Source organism: Physella acuta, unplaced genomic scaffold (genome assembly GCF_028476545.2).
Source record: "Physella acuta isolate Inbredline_101_S28 unplaced genomic scaffold, ASM2847654v3 ptg000116l, whole genome shotgun sequence".
Taxonomy (NCBI): Eukaryota; Metazoa; Mollusca; class Gastropoda; family Physidae; genus Physella; species Physella acuta.
Window position 1 is genome coordinate 358,670 of NW_026731636.1, and position 20,958 is coordinate 379,627.

The following is a 20,958-nucleotide window of genomic DNA, read 5'->3' on the forward strand; positions in this document are numbered from 1 at the left end:
TGTAATAAACAAAAAATGTTACCTTTTTAAACACATAATATATTTTAAGCACACTTAACTTACGGAAATTGTATATTTTTTCATGTAATTCTATTGTGAATAAAACATTTAAAGTACTGGAAAAAAATTCATAAAAACGTTTTAATAACAAGCTTTTATGTAATAATGCACTAAAAAGTAGAAAATAAATTACAGATTACTATTTAAATAACTATAAAGTAAAGCGTGGGTGTCTTCCTTAACAATAGATACTAAAGTGACCCACACTTTTCTTTATAGTTATTTAAATAGTAGTATATAATTTATGTTCTACTTTTTAGTGCATTATTACATAAAAGCTAGTTATTAAAACGTTTTTTATGAATTTTTTTAACACATAATATATTTTAAGCACGCTTAACTTTTGGAGATTGTATATATTTTTATAGAAATGACAACAGCGTGGTTGCTGCGAGGTTACACAATTTCCAGATTGATGTGTTCACCAACGATCCTAAACTGGTCTCAACCTTTCCTTTAGAGTCTGGAGACATTTGTTACAACCAGACAGCAGCTTCTACTATTGGAACCTTCACATGGAACTGTAGCAAATCTCTTGTTGGCCGCTTTGTTCGTCTTATCCGGTGGGTCTTGTCAACACCTTTATAACAATAGACAGAGCTAATAAGCCGGATAATATTTTGCAGAAATTTGCAATATTCTTACAGTAAAACTGAATCGGTTTCTACAATAACCATTTCTTTTCACGGACTAATTCTTTAAAAAAAATTATGACATGTTTTGTTTATATTCTTTATAGAAATTGTAAAAACATTTAATAGTGTTTCAAACATTTTATCATTTCGCCTTGCTGGTAAATCAAAATCCTCCTGATGCCTCTTCCAATTACATCTAATTATATGGAATATATAGGCTTATATTTTAAATGGTCACAACCTACAATAAATGTACACTGGAAAAAATAACCTTCGAACCTGTGATTGGAATCGGACAACTAAAACATACCAACGTCATTGTGTATGCAGATTAGAAGCACTGTATCATTTATATTTATGTTTCTAATTGTAATTTTGTTTTCGCTTTACAAGCAAGGTCCCAGGCTCTTTAGTAAAGCGTGAGTCTTAGTTTAAAAACGGCTGCAATTTATAATTTTCCGTCATGATTCGTAGCTTTAATATGTTTAGCATGCGAGCTCAGCACTATCGTGTTTGGGTCAAATTGTCCTGAAACAGAAAATTTGGACTCATGATCCTTCAATTACAATAAAACAATAAAGAATACTTTAAATGATATGAGAGAGCAAACAGCCGTTGTTGTTGTAAGCAATTCGCCTAAAAAGTTATGATAGTCGTTATATGAGTTCAGTGGCGTTGGCAGGAGGGGGGGAGGGGGTCATATATATATATATAAAGTATGAGGGGGGTGCAAATCGAAAGTTTCTCCCCGGGTAAAAATTTGAACCCCCCCCCCCATAAGACGATCCTGGTTACGCCACTGTATGTGTTGCATCTAAAAAAATTATCATGCGGGATTTCAAGATACTACTTTTTTACTGAGACTCCTATAAGTAGTGCGTGTTCTAATTTCATAATTCGTGAAAAATATTCAGACAACATTAGTTATGTCCCCTGTAATTTGTATTGTAACGATAACCCTCATGAACTGTATATTTCCAACAGGTACACCAATGATTTTCTCAACTTCTGTGAGCTGCAAGTAATGGCCTCATTAGGAACAACACAAAACAGCGAGTTTAAAATGTATGACAATCGGAAACTAACCATGACGTCATTACTTGACCTCACAGTGTCCAGTTACGTGACCTGTGGCTCCCAATGTCTAGAGAAACGTTACACAGACGGCTGTACTGCTTTCAACTGGTTCCATTCTACACGTCTGTGTCAACTGTTGAATGTTGACCCAAGAGATACATCTCTTCTATCAACACTTGTCGCTATTGCAGACGTCCAATTCTTTATAATGATATAATATCTATGTTGATAAAAAGCATTGTACTGATTGCAATATTCACAATATGGTAATGTTTTTTTTTTAAAAACATGTTTAAAAACTATACCTACTTATCACTTAAAATGGGTCTAGGACATTACCGCCAGCTGTCATTTGCTCCCCTCCCCCCCCCCCTCCCCAGAAATCACACCCTGATTACCCGTCGGAGCAATTACGCCCAAAATCATTACCTCAACTCAGTATGACGTATACCCCAACCTCCCTCGAGGTTGTGAAGGAGTGGATTTTTAGACTTAAACTATTATCTTAAATGTGTCTGCACTGTTTGGCATGGCCGCGGAGTAGGGTATATTATTTGAGCAGAGAAGTGTTCTACGCATTAGTATATAGATACCATAGTATATGTCTATTTTAAACAGAAACAATTAACAGCAGTCGTACTCATTTACGAATGGCTAAATGCTTCGAGGCTATGGATATTGAGTATTTGAAAGTAAAGATAAGATCAAAGCTAAAAATAAAATCGACATTGTCTTTTTTTTACGATTGAACACGCAGCTACCAATAGCCCATGTCCTACCATATTAGACTGTCAATGTCTAATCACAGTGGATCCTCCATGTACTACACAGTGTAGTGTTCATGTTTTACTATGGTAGACTGTCCTTGTCATAGCATAGATAGATAACAATCATCAATAAAAAGTTTTTAAAAACCCACGTTTTCTGATTGAACTAAAAAGTAGAAAATAAATGCTATACATCACAATAATGCAAGCGATCTCTCTACTATAAACGATCGCAAACTGCGTGCGCATTATGACAAAAAATGAAAACTCTACATTGGTAGAGACCAGGCCTAATAAGAACGGTAGACGATTTGGTGCGAGAGCATGTGCGCGTGTTTAGTAAAATATTTGTAGCTTGAGTGTTACGTGAGCGTGACGCGATATTGTTATCGATAACGTAGGACGCAGTGAAAACAGTTGGGGGTTAGTCATAGTAGGAAAAAACCGTGTTTTATATCTAGCAGTGTAGCTCTTGTTCGTTTAGTTTTGTAGTTGATAATAAAGTTAATTCTATTTAATGATCGAAGTTGTTGATATCGTTAGTGTCGTCGGAAAATAAGAATATTTCCGCCACATGTTTATAGTTGGACTATTAGTAAAAGAAGAAGTTATTATATATCAGATAGCACGCATACAAATACCCTCATCACAAAATGCTTTCCATTTACTATCAAAATATAAATGTTTATTTTAAAATGTTCATATATATATATACATATATATATATATATATATATATATATATATATATATATTTATATATATATATATATATATATATATATATATATATATATATATATATATATATATATATATATATATATATATATACAAACTATTTTTAAAGGGGTAAGTACCCAGGTTGTTACTTGACATGGGAGGAGTAATTAACAGGGTAGTTATTACTACGCGGATGGGGGGGGGATATTGTCTTGCTCCCTTTAAAGATGTTTAATACAATTTAAATTTCAATCCATTATTATTAAATTTTGTCGTCCTGTCTTCCCCTTAAATAGCAGTTGAACTATTGATTATATAGTTGATAAAATATAAAGTTTTAAAATGTAAATAACCGAAAAAGTACAATAGAGTCACAATCTTTAAAATGGTATCATTAAATTAAACGTCAGTAGATAATGTTGTATTGATTACATAATGGAAACTTTATGCATACGTTGGTTGAAACGTCAATAGAAGCTATTAATGTGCCATTTTAGTGTGTAATCAATCAGCGTAATCGTGCGTGGTGTAAAGCCCAATCCTTCCATTAGATCTATCAGAATCGCTGTCTATTAGGCTATAAGCATACCCTACACATGCACACACAAACATATAAACACAAACACACACATACATCTACACATGAATAAAACAAAGAACCCAGTCATCTGTACTTGTTGCTCTGTAATAGATATATTTTTGCAAGATAACATCAGAATCTATGTACTAAATAACATTTTAACATTAGTCGTTATGTTACCTCAAAATTAACTTATGTCAAGCGTTCAACTATTGTATTGTTTTGATTTTTCAACGACTAATAAACATCAGATGTTAATTTCAGTCTTTTGTTGAAAAGTGTATTTTAATGCTGTTTAGATGCTTATAAAAATTGAATTCATCTAATGTGTATTCCATATAAAAGTGGCCATCCTTCAATACTAAGAAAGTATGATGAGTTGATGTGCCCGACAACGCCGTACAGAAGTTTTATTTTTCGAAAGTATTTTTTTGCTTGTTTTTTTTTTCTCGATGCATAATATAGATTGATTATTTTACTTTAACATATTTAACACGTTCATTAAAAAAATTCCACTTCATTGCAAATGCTTATGCAATAGAACCGTGTTGTATTGATTTATTTTTCGCTATGTTAGGAAGACGAGGTTGTAGAATGTCAAATACATAGAGCTTCCAAATAGTGCTTAATCGATATGGTTCACTGACAATTTTTATAGGGTAATTTTAGAGTTTATTGAAGGGTCGTCAGTAAATAAACATATATTTATTCGTGTAAGATATCGTTGCAATTTTTATTTTTTTTTTGTTATATTTAGTGAGAGGAGAAAAATATTTAGTGCCATGTGACCATACAGATGAAACGTGCATTGAAAAAAAAACAATTGTGAAAAATGTATTTATGCTCTTTATTTCAATCGTTATATTTATCATTGTTTATATTCTTGACTCAGCTAAGCCATTCACCAAGCAGGGTTTAACATCATTTTAGGAAGGAGGTTATGTACATATTAGCAGAGGCGTAGCGATGGGGGAAGGTTGGGGGGCGGGGGTGCGGATCGCACCGGGTGACACCATTTAGGGGGGTGAAACCAAGGCAAAAAATAGTAAAATATAGAAAAAAACATGAGGGGGGAGGTGCAAATCGAAGGTTTGATGGGGGGGGGGGTGCAAATAGAAAGTTTAAGGGGAGGGGGGGGGGGGGGCAAATCGAAAGTTTGAGGGAAGGGTCGCTATGCTTCTAGGGGGGGGGGGTGACACCATTAAGTGCCGCACCGGGTGACACCCGACCTCGCTACGCCACTGCATATTAGTGATGTCTGAGTTGGAGATTCTTAAGCTTGGGAGAGGGGGTTAATTTTCTAGATGAGGGTGGGGGGGGGGTTAATTGGTAAAGGGAGGTTGGAAATCTGACAGTGTGTTTATTGTTCCTAGCCCTAGCCCTAGCCTTAGCCCTAGCCCTAGCCCTAGCCCTAGCCCTAGCCCTAGCCCTAGCCCTAGCCCTAGCCCTAGCCCTAGCCCTAGCCCTAGCCCTAGCCCTAGCCCTAGCCCTAGCCCTAGCCCTAGCCCTAGCCCTAGCCCTAGCCCTAGCCCTAGCCCTAGCCCTAGCCCTAGCCCTAGCCCTAGCCCTAGCTCTAACCCTGGCCATAACTGTATTTTATGCTATGATGGGGGGGGGTTATGCCCTACTTGGCTGGGGGGATTTGACAGAGGTGTAATCAATCCGGGTGGGGGAGGGGGGGGGGGGCTAATGTTGAATGAATATGTCCAGGGGCAACTGACGTGGGGTAATGCCCTGTTGCCATATTTTAAGGTATATTGCACGTACCATTAGATATAGGCTCAGTTAAAATACTTAATTTAAATATGCGCCTCTTGTAAGAGCATATTAAATGGAATACACTACGTAATATCTTTTAGCGCGCCAGATAGTATTTCAATTCAATCAAATGAAAAAATAGTTTAGAAAACACATGTATTTTTCCAAATTATTCTGGCTGTTAGCCAACCGACAAGTTATGTTCCTGTTTGATTAAGGTCATTCTTATATTCCCGATTCTGGAAAAATCCTGACCTTAATAAACTAAACACAAAGAAAATGGTAAGGTATAATTTTAGTACTGAATCAATAATTAGCGATCAGTTTGAATTTCCGTTCGTTGGGTCATGTAAGGATTTTAAAAAGAAAAAAAATTACGTTAGTAAAAAAATGTAATTTATCGAGGGTTCTCTCTCTGTAGAAGCAAGGTGTATAACAGTTTGACCAGATAGAAAAATATAACGGCACACGAGATTTATTATTAGGACTATAATAATTTCAAGCTTAGAATTGATGTAACAAGGAAATACACATTTTAAAAATCATATTTAGAGTATGTCAGATTTTTTGCAGTTAAAAACAACAACCGATGGCAAACATTTAGTCATGATAATGTAATTACAGAACTGACAAAACATAACTGGTAATTAAAAAATTATAAAGCAAACTTGGAACATCTCATTATGATTTTTTCATTACATGTTTTTTACCTTAGCCCTTAATACTATTTCCTACATCATGTACATATTCACGTCTCACCAGATTTAAAGATATAAATATGTACATGCATTTCGCCTAGGAATACAATGGATGCACCTTCAGAACGAAAATCCTAGTGTCTCATGAAAGCTTATCGGATAAGAATATCATAATTTAACTTTACACTAAGTTCCCTCTCAATCTCTCCATTTACTTGTATAGTACAAATTAATTATAAGGATAAAATCACTTTTGCCGTTATCTACAGAAACTAATAACGGAAACCTCAGACAAACTGAAAGAAGAAAAATTGGACTCACAAAGTGGACTTGAAGGTAAAACCATATAAACGTTAATTCATTGATGTGAACTCTGATGTCGATTTCGATTGCAGGACCCCCAAATTTCTATTTGGTTTTAAACTTTTCTCTCACGGATGTGTTGCTGTACCCAGCTATCTAAACTCTTAAGTCAAGGGACTATACTTATAGAATTTCGGGTTAGTAAATGTTATAGGCTGACTAACTTGACTACTAGCTAACCAATGAAGTAAGAGTTGATACTATAGAAAAAAAATGCTCTCTCTAACCCCATGTAAAATTAATTTCATAGCTCCTCTCTTTGCAATAAAATATAATTATACTTTTCTCTTAAACACAAATACAACATATCACATGTGTTAACCCTATTTTCACCATCCACCGCATATTAAATTGTAATCAAATTATTTGCCGATACCCCCCCCCCCCCCACACCCCCTCTGACTGTATACGATGACCAGCAATGAAGTCAATTTTTGTCTCTTGGTTTTTGCTGACGTCAACAACAAGACATAATTAAAGACAATAACGGTTTTTCCCAGATCTAATTAGGTAGGATCAATGTCACAGTGTAAACCAAACCTACTTCGATACGTTAAGTTCAACACCTGGCATATGATGTGTATTGTTTTATTATGGAATTTAAATGTAAGTATTAATGAAATCGAAAGGCTTTTTATGTTTTAACATAAATACTATAGTAAAATCTATATAGAATGTAAATGTTTTATATTGACATTACTATTTCAATGGCTGAATTATTCAATTTACATAATTTATTTTAATACTTTTCACTTTCTGGTATACGAAGTACAGAGAAATTATTGTAATAGTGCAAAAAATCGATATATTTTCAAATCTTGACGTTTTACACTTCCCTGAGTCGGAAAAAACATAGTTTTGCAATCTTGTCTATAAGTCTGGGTTTGTGTGTTTGTGTGTGTGTGTGTGTGTGTGTGTGTGTGTGTGTGTGTGTGTGTGTGTGTGTGTGTGTGTGTGTGTGTGTGTGTGTGTGTGTGTGTGTGTGTGTAAACACTATAACTTTAGTACCGTTACAGCTAGATTGATGAAATTTCATGTATAAGTATTATATCAAATTTATAGTTCTGTATCAATTTTAAAGCGATTTCCGGTAACCAGAATTGGAACCTTTTCTACTTTGAATTTTACAAAATCCTATAACTTGAATTCTATTTGAGATAGATAAATGAAATTTCACAAAAATGCTTGACGAGATTTATTAATGCCCTGCACATCTGTTTTGCCTTATTTTATATATATATATATAGATTGTTTATATAGATTGTATATATATATATATATATATATATATATATATATATATATAGCCTATATATATATATATATATATATATATATATATATATATATATATATATAAATATATATATATATGTTGTATATATATATACATTTATGTAAGGAATAAATAAAATATGGATAGAGCTTTTAACTGCTTTTAAAGTGAAACAAATAAAACTTATTCTAAACTTGAGCTCCATTATATGGAAAAAGTTGAATAGTATTGCGCTGTTTACACAATTCAATATAACAATATTTTACTTAAATAGTGACCATTATTATTACTCTCGTTTGTTTAACATCTAATTCATGTGGCTGGTGAATTTGAAGAAATACAAAATAAGTAGATTCAATTGTATTGAATTCCACAGCAAGAGTAAATATGACTCTTAAGAAATAACATTTTAAAATTTTCCAAAACAAATTCAACTTTCATTATTTTAAACTTAAATATATATCTAATGTGACGGCGTGGTCTAGCGGTAGAGAGCTAAACTGCTATCCCGAGAGTCTCAAGTTTGAATCCGGGTTTAAGTCAGTGGTTCGTCCCTGAGTACACCCAGCTCTGATGGGTACTTAGTTTATGTTAGTGCTGACCACACTATCCTTTCAAATGCTGAGGCCTCTGAAGCAGATGAACTTTACTTCATCAGCCCCATGTGTCTTGGGCACGAACAGGAAATGATGATGAAATAACTAATATATAGGTCAATGCTATAATTACTCTTTTATAAATACTAGTTAGCACCCCAAAGTCAACACTTAACACATTTATCAATTGTTTCACCATAAGTAATTATTTAACATGAACATTTACGTCTCTGTTTCTTGTGATGTTTGTGCAAAAATCTAAATGGGGCCATTTATTGCAAGCGTCCCATTTACGTGACACTTGGTGTACTTTGATATAAGGAAGTAGTTTTAAAAAAATATTATTGCTAATATTTTACTTGATAAAATTGTTACTGCTACACGTTTCAAATGAGTTTTGCAGTTAAAGCTATTAATTTTAATGAAGATTTTACACTTATTTGTGCTCGTGTTTTATTTTTTCCGCTACTTTGATAAGTTTTGCGAAACCGACGCTATAAATATTTTCTAAATCAAAATATAAAAAAGCACACGCTTTAATTTAAATTTTTTTATATAGGAAATTAATTAATGATAAGCACTTTATGTGGTTTAGATTATTTTATATAAAATGTCTATGCATGATTGCTATGTCTACATAATCTTATGCATGGCTCCACAGTCTTAATAATGAAAATCCAAGCAAAAAGGCTGGACCCTAAGTTGAGAAGAGTCGAATGTTTATCATGTATCAAGCCTCCTCTTTTCGCACAGCTTATAGACCCAAGGGATATGCAGTAACGCGTTGAGCTTAGAATCAGCAGTAAAGTAAAGCTTTCTTTATTAAACATCATAAATTGGTATACAATTATACTGACGTAAAGTTAATTCTAAAGATATTAAGTTTTAATTTTGCTATTTTTCATCACCGTAATTATGAAATCCTTAGTTATTTTTTTGAATGTTAAATCATGTTTGCCTTTATCTACAGAAAGTAACAACGGAAGCCTCAATCAAACTGAAAGAAGGAAAACTGGACTCACAAAGTGGACTTGAAGGTAAAACCATATAAATATTAAATCATTGATGGGAACACATATTTTGGTAATAACGTTTAAAAGATAATATGACATTGTAAAGCAAATACTTTGTCGTCCATTTTTCAATAACTAAAACATTGTTGTAAAAGTAGAGTATAGATGATTTATACTATATACAATTATTGTTTTAATATAATTTTAAAATATATGTATGTGTTTTTTTAGGTGCATCATATGCTAATGGTCCCGGTAAAGTTACCGAAACTAACCCAACAGTTCTCTTTCATCCAGGTGAGATATGACAAATATAATCTCAAATCTAAACAATTGTTAATATGTCCTAGTGTAAACGTCTAGTTGATTTTATTAAATCTGATAGTGTTAGGCAATGTAACCGTTTCCTTTTTAAATTTGTGTAGGAAATCATGAAGCTGAGATGTGCTATGAAGGAGAAGGTGATCTACACAAACATGTTACTGGCTGTAAGAAGAATCCAGGTCACAAAGGTTTTATACCTCTTAAAGATTTTAACGCGGGTTGTCTCCCCTCACGTTACCATGATGACGACCTCATGTCTGAGACTATTAAAACATTGGCAGCCCTAACTGTCCAGGTAAAGACTAAATTCACCAGTCTAGAGAGACCAGAGTTTTACCCAGGTACTCAAGATCTATATCCATTTTATAATGACAGAGGAAGTCACGTGATGAGGTTAGGGACAGGGAGGATTTGTTGGGCGGACAAGTATACAGATAGTAAAGAAACTTGTCGTTGTGCCAAGTGTCAAGTCTCTGCAACACCCAGCAAAGTGTGGGGGGAGGTTTGTGTGTTGACAGCCACACACGTGGTGTTTGATGACAGTGAGGCGAGACAGACCAGCTGTATTTTAGGTTTTGATGATAATACAAGACCAGGGGTCAGTCTTAATAGCTGGAAGGTGGGTGGGGCAGAAATTGAGAGAGACAGGTGTGTATTTATTTATGTAACATGTGAATCAAATACCTTAGAGTTGGTTGATGAAATGGACATGATGTGTCAGCGCTTCTATAGTCTTTGTGAAAAAGTAAAGGACAAATACGGGAGATTTGTTGATGAGGACAAGTTGACCGTTATAGTGTCACATCCTCATGGCTGTCCTAAACTGGTCTCTGTAGGACAATGGACACGCAAAGAAGAGAGGGTTGATGGCCATATCTGGACCAGGTACTGGTACACAACAAGTACATGTCCTGGCTCCAGTGGAGCGCCTATATTCATGCTGGGATATTGCGGGAGGTTGTATCGCCATTCCCACAGTGCATCAAACTCGGAAGGAAATTATAGTGGAGAGTGGAGAGGCTGATGTAATTGACAGTTCCTTCCTGGTGTCTACACAATTTAAACACACATATAGGTGGGACTTATCATTTGATTGAACTTTTTCTGTCATAACGTTATGTTATTACATATAAAACTAATTTAAACATGTTGTATTTGTTATAAATTTCTTATCTATCATTCTAATCGGTGTTAACTAATATCGGCTAATTGTTTTCTTAGAAAATAACCTTTTTAATTGGTTAGCCCAGTGTTCCCATTAAATATCTTGTATTTGTCTTAACAAATTGTACATACATGGCATTTTAATACTTAAAAAATAAAACATATTTCCTAATTTTTGGTTCAATTATTTTTGGCTTAACGGTTTGTTGAATTATAAAATGATTTTAATATATATTACTAAACAATTAATGTTTGGACAACTGTAGCTCTATATATTTTAAAATAATTTATAAAATAAAGTTCATGTTTAACATTTAAAAAAACAGCGTAGGAAGAAAAAATGTAAAAACACAATAATATCTTTTTACTTTATTCAAACTACGATCTGGAGTCGATGAATACGCACTTAAGAATTATAAATGGTTCTTCTAATGTCTTCTACCGCTGAAATTAATTAATCAGGCTTAATGATGTCCTCATAACAAGACAGGCCCTCACCTGGAATCCACAAGGCAGGAGGAAGAGAAGCAGACCAAGAAACACCTGGAGATGTGACCTGGCAGAAGACACCAAAAAGATTGGATACACCTGGGAACAATTTGAGAGACTAGCCCAGGACAGATACGTCTGGAAAGCTCTTGTCAGCGGCCTATGTCCCAGTAGGGACGACAGGCAAACCTAACCTAACTAACCTAATGATGTCCTACCATTCAATCATAGTTATCACATCACATCTACCTGATATTTCACAATAAGTCTACCTGTCTTGTCACTTTATAAGATCCTGAATTCTCACAATCTCTGATATGCCACAATAACTTTAAGCTGTCATAATATATCTACTTGATATGTTCAAATAGATCTACGTGATTTTTCACGATACATCTGCCTTATTTAACTCTGTTTTAAAATGCTATGTTTCAACATGTGTGGAATCTTCGTTAACATTTTGTCGCATTAATCTATCGTCATGTTGTTCAAGTACTTTACTTCATTGTTTTTGGCAACATTCTGGTGTATACAGTTAAATAAGTATCTAGCTGATGGGAGCTGGAAGATTTCCTGATAGAGACTTGCCCGAATGCCGTTTGCCCGAAGGCAGATTTCCCGAATGGACACTTGCCAGAACGCAAGAAATGCCCGAAGGGACACTTGCCCAAATACGACTAATGCCCGAATGAAACGGCATTCGGGCAAGTGTCTTTCGGAAATTTTTCGTAGACCCCTAGCTGATAGTCAGCAAATGTGCTATAACTAAAATCTTGTAATGTTCTGGTTGGTATTTTACAGCGTGGTAATTGCTAAGGGGAAGGGTGGATATGCTCTACTTAAAGTTGTTAAATATAACTTATAATTAAATCTATTGTTATCAAGTTTTGTTATCCCGTCTTACCCTAAATTGCAGTTGATATATTGAGTATATAGCTGATAAAGTACTAATATTTTCAAAATGTAAATACCCTATAAGGTTACGTTTAAAAGAATAGTCTGTTGATAATGCTGTATTAACTAATAATGGACAGTTTACTTAATGCACACGTTGATTAAAACATCGATAAAAGCTATTAATGTTTCTATGTCTTGTTTAACCAGCTTAACCGTTAGCTATATTGGGCAGTAGATGCCATATATTCTTCCATTAGTTCTTTCAGAATCGCTAAGTGTCTCTTTGATTATAAACATGCACAAACACACACAAACTCACACAGACACATACAAACACACACAAACACATACAAACACACAAACACACGAATAAAATAAAGTACCCTGTCATATGTACTAGTTGCTCTATAATAGATCTCTTGTTGCAACATAACTCCAAGGAAGCTAAACAACATTCTTACATAAGCTAATAGACATATGTTTATTGTATTGTATGGATTTTTTAAATGACTTAGCATTTAATGTAAGACTTTCTAGATCAACTGCTCAAATGTGTACCTTAAAGCTTAGATGCGTTTAAAAATTGAATTCGTTTAACTTGTATTCATAATTATAATATAGTGGCAATCCTTCAACATTATAAAACTATTACGTGTCAAAATTTTATGCCATGTACAGCCAGTAGACTCCACTATCAGCCGGTTTTGTATTCTGGCTGTTCTTCTAAAACAGTAAACTGTCCAAAAACAAACTTTACGGCAAAAGTTGTTTTATCTCGGAGTTTCATCTCCTATATGGGTTGCTCGCACCAGTCAGATAAACGAGCCTCATATGCTCGGGGCCTAAACTCGGGACTTTTGAATTTATTTATTTTCATTATTATGAAGCTTTTTTGTCTATATTTTTAGGTCACCATATTTAAAATTATTTTAAATGTTTATGGAATAGAACCGAGTCGTATTGATTTGTTTTTTTATTTTCGAAGAAGGTAAGGATTTAGATTGTCAAACACATAGAGCCACCACATACACTTTAATCGATATGATTCACTGCCAATTTTTACAGGTTATTTTTAGAGTCCATTCAAGGGTTGTCAGTAAATTAACATTCGAAGGGGGAAGGAGGGGACTATTTGGGGTGGAACGCCTCAACCAACAAAGTACGTAATGGAGAGGGGGCCCAGGGTGATATTCATTAAGATTTTCTTAAAAAGTCATCGCTGATGTTAGATATCGTTGCAATGTTTAATTTTGTCGCTATTTATTGTGAGAGGAGAAGCATATTAAGAGCCATGTGACCATATAGATAGAATGTGCGTGGGGAAAATGTGTGGAAACATTATTTATGAGATTTAAGTGAAATTGATCATTATATATGTTCTTCACCCAGCATGACCACCCACATCCAGCAGGGTTGGACATCATTTTATGAGAGAGGGTTATGTTTACATTAGTGAAAGCTCACGACAATGAGGTGAAGTAAAACTCGGTTGAACAACACAATGTTATTAATGAAACAAACTACAGAGACACTATAAGGTTTATTTTTAGAATAAGAGAAAATTGTCTGGATTTTATACAAAGCTTTTGTCTAAATTTATTTTTTAGCTTCTTTTGCAAATCATCCACGTCTTTTTTTTTAAGCTGCGGACAGCAGTGCTTAAAAATCTGAATGTTTGTGTATGTGTGTTTTAATGTGCGAAAGTATTTGCAATACGCAATTACTACTGCAGAGGATTACAAACTGTTTGCATTATTAACGACTTGACATAGAAGTGCCACATACACTTTTCTTAACATGGTGTTACCATCGGGAATTCCAAACAACTAATCCATTTATAATGTAAAGAATTATTTTTAGCTCGGTGCTGGCAGCGTGTGTAGCCTAGAGCTACAGGTAAACAGTAACCCCCACCAACTGCCAACTCCCCCACCCCACTACGTGCCCTCAATCAACGACCACCAGAACAAGAGGTGTTTCAAGTTACAGTTATTGACAACGGTGTGCCTGTAGCTCTATGTGTTTATTCTTTACAAGTTTTAAACGTCTTTTATATTTTAAAATTTAACTCTTAAAATCATTTATATATATATATATATATATATATATATATATATATATATATATATATATATATATATATATATATATATATATATATATTTGTTTGCTTATGTGTATATGTTTGAATAATATTTTCATTTTAATATCTTCATTTTACAGTAACAAACTACCCGTAGTTTTCTCTCGATGATTCTGGAGTAACTGATTTTTAAAAAAAATGCATAGAATGGCTGCCTTTCTATCATTTAACATTTTGGTTTGGCTAACATGGGTGTTGAATGCATTGTTAGGTCATATCATCATGACAATAATGAAGGTAACATCAAAATTCGTAATTAAATATCACACACCCAAACATTCCAGAACATCAAATTTTGACAAGAATGAGATAAAAACAAAGGAACATTTTAATTGAATATGTATCTGTTTGTTTTCTTATGCAACACATATCTTAAGATAAAGACCTAAATAAATAACAACATACGCATTTTGTAAGAGTATAAATATTTCCGATTTATAAGTAATACGCTGTTTAATAGTTGAAATCAATAAAATGAGAAAAAAATCTGGCAAACACGTATATTTTTAAGAAATTATCCTGGCTGTTTGCCAACCTTTACGTGACGGCAATGCTTTTATTCCCAACTCTGGAATAAGCCCGATCTTAATACATTCAACACAAAGAAAAAGGTAAGATTTATTTTTAGTAATGGATCAATAAGTATCGATCAAGTTGAACTTCCATTCGTTGACGTGGGTAAAGATTTTAAGAAGAGAATAAACTATGACTGACGGAATCTAATTTATAGACGGTTCTCTCTCCGTAGTGTCATGTGGTACAAGATTATATGGACATGATTGAAAAATAAAACGATACATAAAACGTATTATTATGATACGAATAAGTTTAAATTTTATGTAGTTGTTAGAAGACAAAACTCATTTGTTAAATCGCATTGCAGTCGACACATCATAGAGTCTTATATGCCCCGGGACAAGAACGCAATAATGGCGGGTCAGTAAATGTTTTTGGCTGACTAGTGACCCGCCATCCAACCAAACAAGTATTGACACTACAGAAAGACCAGCTCTCCCTCATTTCATTCCAAAAAAAGAACATTTCATAGCTCCTCTCTATGTACAACACGTCACAGTTCTTATCCTTATTATCAGCATCCACCACCTATTGTCACTCATGTCATTACCCACACCACCTTCTACTTCTAGCGGTGTATGACGTCGTGAACAACATCAACATGAAAGACAAGCAGGGATTTCCCCAGATCTATGCAGGTCATGTATATTTTTAGAATCGTCTATTATACACAAGCCTAGAAACCAAGAGCTACCAGTACACATAGCAGACAGAGCTTTGAAGCTGTGTAAAGCAAACATTCTCTGGTATGTAAAGATACGATATCCAGTTTTAGTGTGTGTATTTTTAATTGTATCGTCTAATGCCACTATAGCGGATATAAAATGGTATGTCTTTTTATTTTAACCCAAAAAAATATGCTCATGTCTCGAAGAAATGTTAATGATTTTATTTAGAAAATTTAAAACATTATTATTTCAATTCTTTCTTTATGTTATAAACATTACGTATTTTATTTTTTATTTTCTTAAGCTCGTTAAATTTAATAGCATTAAATGCTTTTTACATATTTAAAAAACAACATTGTTGTATCGCTTGTACAATAAGGGGGTCATACATAAATGACGTCACGCTTTTTTGACTATTTTTACCTACCCCCTCTCCTCCGTCACACATCGTAACAAAAAGCCAGACCCCCCCCCTAAAAAGACGTCACACCTCAGCCTACAAACCCCCCCTCCTCAAAATCGTAGTTGAATTTTTTGAAAACATGGATACTTTTCCAAATATTTGTCTGAACTCTGTCAAATTAGAATATTAGAATCTATATCAATTCCTACTGCAATTTATTTTAAAAAATTTCTAAAATGCGAAATAACGTCTAAAATTCGTTTTCTAATATTGCTTTTTACTTTCTCGTATATACGAAGTATAGAGAAAGTATTGTAATCGTGCAAAAAAAAATCGAGATTTTTACAAATCTCGAAGTTTTACACCTCACTGATACGGAAAAACATAAATTTGCAATCTTGTCCGTATGTCTGTGTGTGTGTGTGTGTGTGTCTGTCCGTGTGTAAACACGATTATTTGAGTACCGTTACAGCTAGGTTGATGAAATTTCATATATAAGTATATATCAAATCGTAGATCCGTCTCAACTTTTGAACCATTTCCGATAATCGGAGGTGGTACTTTTCCTACTTTGAATTTTTCAAAAGCCTATAACTTGAGTACTATTTCAGATAGATAAATGAAATTTCAAATGTAAGTCAAAGATCTAATTTTCTACCTTCTGTTAAATTTTGAGTAATTTCCGTTGACCGGAAGTAGTAATTTACGCTACTTCCGATTTCTCAAAAAACTAATGAAAATTTTTAAAGTACTAATAATATTGCGCACTATTATGCACATTTTTATATGGTCAAACCCCCTGTGATCAAACCCCATATGGTCAACGCACCGCTATGGTCAAAGCTCCGCTGTGGTCAAACCCCCTATGGTCAAACCCCCTATGGTCAAAGCACCTGTGGTCAAAGGTCCGCGCACCCCTTATTATCACCATCCACCACCTATTGTCACTCAAGTCATTACCCACACCAACTTCTACTTCTAGCGGTGAATGACGACGTAAACAACACCAACATGAAAGACAAGCATATATTTCCCCAGATCTATGCGGGTCATGTCTATTTTTAGAATCGTCTAGGTAAACTTAATCCTAGAAACCAAGAGCTAAGAGTACACAGACAGAGCAACATTAGAAGCAGTGTTAACTTAACCTTCTCTTGTAAGTAAACATACTATAACCAGTTTAGCGTGTGTGTTTCTAATTGCACTGTCTAAGCCACTATAGTAGATATACAATAGCATGTCTTTTTATCTTAACCAAAACGAGTAGGCTATGTTCAAATCTTTTAGAAATGCTAATGATTCTATTTTGACAATTTAAAACATTAATATTTCAACACTTTCTTTATTTAATAAAGATTACGTATTTTTATTTTAATTTTTTATTTTTAAAGCTATTTAAATTAAATAACAGTTACAAGCTCTTTAAATATTTTAAAAACAATATTATTTTGTCGCTTGAATGATAACCACAATAGACGAAAAAATGTTTGGGGTCATCCATAAATCGCGGCACGCTTTTTAAAACAACGTTTACCTACCAATAACATGCTGTTACAGGTCGTCACAAAAAGAAACAGACTTAGTAGGAGACCATAAACAGATATAAGGGCTTGTAATGGATTGTACCATACAACCAGGGGCGTAGCGAGGGGGGGGGGAGGGGGGTGCGGATCGCACCGGGTGACACCATTTAGGGGAGGGGGGTGACACCAAGGCAAAAAGTAGCAAAATATATAGAGAAAAACTTGAGGGGGGGGGGGTGCAAATCGAAAGTTTGAGGGGTGGGGTGCAAATCTAAAACTTGAAGGGGGGGGGGTGCAAATCTAAAACTTGAAAGTTTGTCCCCGGGGAGGGCCGCAAAGCCTCTGGGGGGTGACACCATTAATTGCCGCACCGGGTGACACCCGACCTCGCTACGCCACTGCATACAACCCTAACTTTAGTATATATATATAATATATAGGCCTATATATATATATATATATATATATATATATATATATATATATATATAGGCCTATATATTTATATATATATATATATATATGTGTATTGTTAGGATGCATGTAAGGATCTATGCTATAGATCAGAGCGAATGAAAGTTGGTGGGAAAGGTATGTTGAACGCAAGGAATGATGACGCGTATGGTGCGACAGTGACGTTCTGGTGTAGAGACTGGTTGCTAGGTATTGTGCGTGAGTTAGGATGATTTTCTTCGCCTTGGTGAAAGGATGTATGTGAGTTGAGGGTACAGAATTAAAGATAAGAAAAGAAGCCTGCGTTCCTCTTATTGATTGTTGGTCGTCCACTTCGTCTTAGTGAATGATGGTACGATGTATGTCTGTGAACACAACATCTCCACATGGTAGTGGTTAAGATAAAATGGTATTGGATCAAATAACCAAAGCCCCTCACTCAGCGTACCATGGTGGAGTAGCCAACAACGTATACCTGATATAACAAGAGTATAACAAGGTGAAGCAGCTTGAAAGAACGTGATATATGGACTGCTATTCTGAAAATCGTGTGTGAAGATCCTGGCGTGAAAAACCGTGTGGAGTATTCGTATCTTGCTTTGAAAACCCATCTGGATAAGAGGAATCGGTTGTTGCAGTTTCGAGCTGGGAAGATCAGCGGAAGTATAGACACCGGAGAATTAATTTTCTATATCGTGGAACATATCAGTACAGCACATTCTACTGATAGAACATACCTCTGGAGCGTACAGCGAATTGTTCAACAACGGAGAAAAACCAGCTGTTTTCCCATCCTCCGTCAGCCGTGTATGTAACACTGACACAATCTTCATCGTGAAACGTCAGCAACACGGTACCGAAAAGACGAAATTGAAAACTCGAAGACTTGTTGAACCTCATAAACATTGGATCCGGAATAATCGCGGAACACCTCGGGACATTTGTTGGGAACTACAAGTCAAGGGGATCTGTGTAGCAGGACGAGTTGGACAAGTCAAGGGGATCTGTGTGTCGGGACCCGTGTGTGAATTCGTTAATTAAGATAAGTACCACCATTTTAAAATTTTATTAGCACATTTGTGGTAGGTTCATAATTTTATTGTAGTAATTGATCCAGAAGTTGCCATAGTGTATAGATCTAGATCTGTTATACACTAGTGAACCAGAATTGTAGCTAACCTGGCTGAAAATAATTGTTCAAAAGAAACAAAAATGAGTGCCGAGCAAACAAAGAAGCTGCGTGAATTGGGGCAAAGTTTAGATTATAGGGGTGAAGAACTAGAAACATGGGTAAGGGAACAATTAAGGTTGTTAGAAAAATTATCCCTGATTCCCACTGAATTGGAAGCTTCAAAATTAGAAGTAGAGAAGGCTAAAGCCCAAACTGCAGATCTAGATAGAATTAGAGTGCAGGCTGAGGAGCAAATGAAACTAAACGTAGCAAGAGTCATAACGCAGGTTGAAGAACAGGCTAGGGTAAGCATGGGACAAATGAAATTAGATTATCAAGCAAAACTGGAATCGGACCAATTAGGAATTACTAAGACAGCAATTAACATGGACAGGACCCATACTAGTGATGCAAATATATTGGGGAAAATACCTAAATTTGATGAGCATAGAGATAATCTTGACTCCTATATTAAACGATTTGAGACCATAGCGAAAACCACCAACATTCATGAGTCTCAATGGGGCACACACCTACTAATACTGATCGGAGGAAAGGGTTTGGATGCCTGCCAGTGCCTAAATGAGGAGGAAATGAAGAATTATCGGACCTTGAAACAGACACTATTGGAATTTTACCATCTGACCGAGGCGGCGTATCGAATTAAATTTCAGGACGTACTCCCTGAGAATAATGAGGACTTCAAAATATACAGCAACAACATCAGGACAGCTTTCGATAAGTGGTTCGAAGCATCCGGGCTGGAGCCGACTATGCAAAATTTAAAGGAATTGATCCTAGTTAATAAGGTCCTGACATCAGTGGACAAAGGTCTGTTCAGCTACCTGCAAGAACGGAAACCTAGAACCCTGGATACTGTGACAGACCTATGTCAAAAATATCAGGCGGCTCACCCTGACAGACCCATTGGGAGAATGCAGGACCATAATATCTTTACTGCACAAGCCCAGAATGGTAACAGGGACAGATGGTCCCTTGGAGCGGTAACCGTCACATGGAGTCTAACATAAATAGAAGGAACCCTATACCAGGACAGAGATATTGTTCCCGATGTGGACAGTCAAGGCACACAACTACAAGCTGCAGATATAGAGGGGCAAATATGGACAGGACCATTCAATGTTTTGAGTGTCAAGGATTTGGTCACTTTAAGAGAGACTGCCCAAGTGGGAAGGGGGTATGTCCTCCAGGGGGATCAATCACCTTAATAGTGGTAGATGACTATCATTGGTTCTAAACATTAGTACAAATACTAGATTGGGTACAATACAGTGCTGGGTAGGGGATAGACTTGTTAAAACACTTAGGGATACTGTAGCAAATGTTTGTGGAGTTAGAAGAAATTTTGTACAATCGCATCAATATACAGGGGGCAGAGTAAGGGTAGAAGGGTTCGGGGGAATCGTTCACTCGTAGCCCATCGCAATTATCAATATTAAGACACCTTACTTTAAGGGTAGTGTTAGGGCTTCAGTCTTCACTAAAGGACCATACGATTTTATTCTGGGGAACATAAAAGGGATATCGAATCCATCTGATAACCAGATTTCAGAGTGGATGACAAGACATCACATAAACAA

The 20,958-nt window shown here is 35.2% G+C and overlaps 1 protein-coding gene across 7 annotated transcripts in view; it reads left to right on the forward strand.

Annotated features, from left to right (window-relative positions):
* The first annotated feature begins 15,716 nt into the window (after positions 1 to 15,716).
* The window catches only part of LOC131934713 (uncharacterized), a 105,334-nt gene continuing 100,092 nt past the window's right edge, over positions 15,717 to 20,958 (forward strand). The window contains exons 1-2 of one of the 7 annotated variants that reach the window (XM_059290811.1): positions 15,717 to 15,885; positions 17,193 to 17,366. The gene's annotated coding sequence lies outside the window, so the exon portion shown is untranslated. Of the gene's footprint in view, positions 15,967 to 17,192; positions 17,367 to 20,958 lie in introns of all 7 variants that reach the window. The other 6 variants (XM_059290810.1, XM_059290809.1, XM_059290817.1 and 3 more) reach the window with 6 other exon arrangements.